Consider the following 4,586-nt stretch of genomic DNA (forward strand, 5'->3'; position numbering starts at 1 on the left):
ATTTCCGTTGTTGCGGTTTTCTTCCATATAAAAATAAAGAGTGTTTTTATTCGTTACTAGCAGACCCGGCGAACTTCGTCCCGCCCAAAATTATTTTTTTTTTAGTAAAATATTTTGGTAGAACCATTTTAACCAACAATTCACGTTCACGATTTCCAGTGATACATTTATCTGCTAATACATATTACGGTTTGGTGGTTGCCAGAAGGCAAATTTTCATTGTCGTCTTTAATAACCTAATGTTCGTGAAGAAGTTCTTGAAATTCTCCAATGATCTGGCGTTTCACAGAACGGTTAGTCGCAGAATGAAATAAATTTTAAGAACTTTTTCCCATTCATCATTCCCATCTGTCCTAGAAACTATGTGGTATAGTTGGTGGCAATTTAAAAATTGGTGAGTATCGTTGTTCCACACACACTTATTTCAGTCGAAATACCTTAAAGCTCTTATCAAGGAGTGCAACGGTTCTGATGGTAGACATAATGCTGGTCATTTGAGATTGACCCCTGGACAACTCATTCCTGGTGTATTCGAATAAAGCACGCAAATCACGTTCATTGGGCCAATCGCAACACACGTTATTTATCGAAGTATTGATTTTTATGGAAAAAGCATCGCAGGCAAAAATTTTTAATAAAAAATCGCGCGATTTTTTATTAAAAATTTTCATTATTTATTGAAGTATTGATTTTTATGGAAAAAGCGGCGCAGGCGAAAATTTTTTATAAAAAATCGCGAGATATTTTATTAAAAATTTTCATTATTTATCGAAGTATTGATTTTTATGGAAAAAGCGATGCAGGCGAAAATTTTTAATAAAAAATCGCGCGATTTTTTATTAAAAATTTTCATTATTTATATATATATTAAACGAAAGAAGATACCGAAAAGCATTGAACAGTGCACACATCTCATAAGGAAAAGTTAATTATTACGAAATACTAATACAGTGGCAGCACTATAGCTATTTTGGAATCTCGTTTCAGCTGGCAAAGATTGTCAACTTCTTTTTAATAACAAAATAGTCTATCTTAGGTTGATAAAACTATGTGTTTCTTTAATAAATAATTTAAATTATATATTTCAATAGTGTTTAAAAAGTGAGAACAGGTGATTTAGTGAATCTTTGTCGGCGTAATTGCCCATAGAAAACAACGAAATTTAACAAAAGTTTTTTGTTCATAACTTTTAAATGGTTAATAATCTTATCCGCCCCCCTCCGGATTGTTATTAGGGGGGCCGAAACGCGTCGTTTGGTACCCCTCCCGACTTTTCCGCACCTTTTTTAGGGGTTGTTACCCCACCCTAGAGAATTACCCAATATGCTAGTAAAAGTCAGCTTGTGATTTTTCGGAGCAAGTTTGAACGAATTGCTCGTGATATAATGGCGACACTGAACGGCCGGATCCCGCTGCTAAACGGGGTGAATCACGCTACATGAAAACCTCAAATGGAGGCAATTCTTCACAAGAACAGATTGCTGAAGATGGTGCTTGGCGAAGAGCAAAGGCCTGCCGTACAAGGTGTTTCGGATTCGGCGACGGCGGAGCAACAAGCAACTCTGGCGAAACAGAAGCAATTGCAAGCAGAACATGATGACAAGGATATGGATGCCAAAGCTGAATTAATCAGTGCACTGGATGCAAGTATCATTAGAATGGTTAAAAGTTTTAAAGCTGCAAATGAGGTATGGTTATACTTACAAGATACTTATGAGCGGAAGTCGACGTGTCGCAAAGCGGAAGCTTATCGTAAGTTGCTGGGTTTGATTATGGAGAATCATCAGACGATTACGCCGTATCGTATAGAATTTTATATATGTATTTCATTTCTAAATGAAATGAATGTTAATTTCGATGAAGATTTTCTAACAATTATTTTAATAGATGGTCTATCGGATGCATATAAAGAAATAAGGGCTGCAGTGCTAGCGAGTTTCCTTCTCTCAGAACTTTACGATCAAGACTCGACGAAATCGGTGAGAATCTGAATATAATTCAAGTGATCAAGATAACGGCTGAAGGCGAACAAGTTAAAGAAACAAGGTAACAAGTTTAAGGACCAGTTTTTCAGTGCCTGTTTAAAATTAGTTTAAGTAAACTGAGTTTAAATTGAACAGCTAGCTGACATTTGATTGGCTAATCTTAGTTTAAACCACGGCCGTGCACTGAAAAACTGACCCTAAGACCAGTTATCAAGGAAATCCTCCAGGTACATCATACGAGAATTTCCCATCCGGTTGTTATAAATGTGGTAAAAAGGGACACATGGCGGAAAATTGCAAATTTGTAAAAAGAGAGCAAAATATTTTTACAGAAAACTCAGCACACATGAGTTTCTCGCTATCACAATTTGTTAAAATTGATGAAAGCCTTACTGGAACAATATACTTAGCTAACGAAAAAGAATTAGAAGTCAGAGGAACTGGTACAGTTGAAATTAATATCAAAGTAAATGAGAAATATAAAGTTACATCTTTTCAAAACCTTATACGTACCAGATTTTAAATGCCATCTTATATCAACTGGTAAAGCTACCGAAAATGGTTGCCAAGTAATAATGCTAAAACGAAAAGCATTGATAACGAAGTATGTTTGCACAATGGTTGAAGCTTATAAAGAAAATGGCTTATATTTGGTGAGATCCAAGAAATCTATCAATGAAAAATGTAAAGCAGTAGATTGTGCTCTTACTGAACTGGAAACATGGCACGAAAGCTAAACTGCATTGGTTGTATTCGAAGAAAACAGACGCAAGAACCATTTCGACATAAGAATGAAAAATCTACTACTGCACACTGATATGTGCAGGCCGATGAGGGATAAGTCGCTAAGTCATAAAATATATTTTGTAAGTTTTATTGATGATTTCACTCGCAAGGTATTTGTGCGATTTTTAAGCAAGAACAGTGAATACTTACAAATTTTCAAAGATTTTAAAAAGCAAGTTGAGTTGGAAACAGGCAGGAAAAATAAGTCAGTCCGTTCTGATAATGCATCTGACCTTATAAGCTGTGAGTTTCCACAAAATCTCAAATCATGTGGCATTAAGCGTCAGCTTACAGTTGAATACACAGCTAGTTCGATCAAGCAAAGACTAAAGGTATTGGCCCAATGCACGCTTGCTTTGCTTGCTTGGCTTTGAGAACTGTCAAACAATTTTTAAAATCTACTAAAATGTATGAAAGTTGGCCTAGTGGCAGCTTTACTTCACTTGCTTGAAGCGCTTTAAAGTATCGATTAGCCGAAATCTCTATTTGACAGCGCGCTGTAGGCTTTTGACAACTCTTGACATTTCAATTTTTCGCGTCGATTTTGCTTGTGTGCAGTTTTTATCGCGTTCTTCATCAATTTTAGGTAAAATAATTTATATTAAACAATTATTTGTTGCTAACAACATTATTTTTTTCAGATACCTTGCTTTTTATCGTTCCGGCCACCAGATTCGTTGGTTTTCATAAAGTTTCATTTGCCTGTGCCACTTCCACCCGTGTTTATAAGGCGTATTATTCAACTGGAGGTAAAAGAGTTTATATTAAACAATTATTTGTTATTAATAATATTATTTGTTGCTAACAACAATATTTTTTACAGATACCTTACTTTTTTATCGTTCCGGCTGCTGTATTATCCGATTCTTGTGTGTTGGTTGGTATATCGGAAGCTTTAGTGCAAGATGTTCGAAGAAAAACTTATAGCAGAGATTGAAAAAACACAACTGCTTGTGGGACAAACGACAGCTTAGTTACCGCGATCGGGTGAAGAAAGATTTGGCTTGGCGAAATGTAGCTGCTGCTGTGGGACATCCTGGTTAGTATAGAGTTTTTCAAACATATAGCAGTTTTGTAATAGGACGAACCAAATTATAACAAATTTGTGACGAATAATTGTGACGAATACTATATTTTTACTTTACAGAGGAAAACTGCCGAAAGCGATGGAAATCGTTAAGAGACCGATATGGAATAGAATTGAAGGTTGATCAACAACCTAGCGGAAGTGCTGCGTCGTTTTTGAAAGACACGGTCACGCCCAGACAGTAAGTGTACTTTACATTTGTACAACAAGTATTTATATTTTAAATTGTAATTTATATGTACATATTTTAAGGACAACAACAAACATCGTCTCCCAAACGCCAGAAGTTCTCGGACAAGAACCAGATATACTGGATACTTCCTTTGGATTCCAAATAGGCGAGAGTGGGAACATTATAATAGAAGAGCAAGAAACCACTGCCCCAACGCCGGCTAAGAGACAAAAGAAAAAAAACGATGAGAACGCCGCCTTTAACGATCTAGTCAACGAAGTAAGTCAGTTTGTGGATAGTCAAAAAAAAACACACAACAATTTCTTGGGTGCGATTGGCGAAGTGTTTGAGAAGGTCCCAGAAGAGAGCCGCCTAGATTTTCAAATGGACGTACTTCAATACGTCTATGCTCAATATAAAAATTATAAAAATTGAATTTACGAAATTTAAAAATTTAAATGACATCCAGTTTGAATTCAATTTTGCGAACTTTATATGTAATCTAATTTAGTATGAAATCTGATTTTGATTTTGCGAATTAAATATGTAATCGAAT

At 35.6% G+C, this 4,586-nt stretch overlaps 1 long non-coding RNA gene across 1 annotated transcript; it reads left to right on the plus strand.

The window, feature by feature from the left end:
• The first annotated feature begins 3,144 nt into the window (after positions 1–3,144).
• LOC118734794 lies at positions 3,145–4,340 on the plus strand. The gene is made up of 5 exons (XR_004992438.1): positions 3,145–3,357; positions 3,413–3,520; positions 3,595–3,810; positions 3,919–4,039; positions 4,111–4,340. It is a non-coding gene; the product is annotated as an uncharacterized LOC118734794 (long non-coding RNA).
• The last annotated feature ends 246 nt before the right edge of the window (positions 4,341–4,586 follow it).

This window comes from Rhagoletis pomonella, unplaced genomic scaffold (assembly GCF_013731165.1).
Source record: "Rhagoletis pomonella isolate Grant_MI unplaced genomic scaffold, Rhpom_1.0 Rhpom_scaffold_00002, whole genome shotgun sequence".
Lineage (NCBI taxonomy): Eukaryota > Metazoa > Arthropoda > Insecta > Diptera > Tephritidae > Rhagoletis > Rhagoletis pomonella.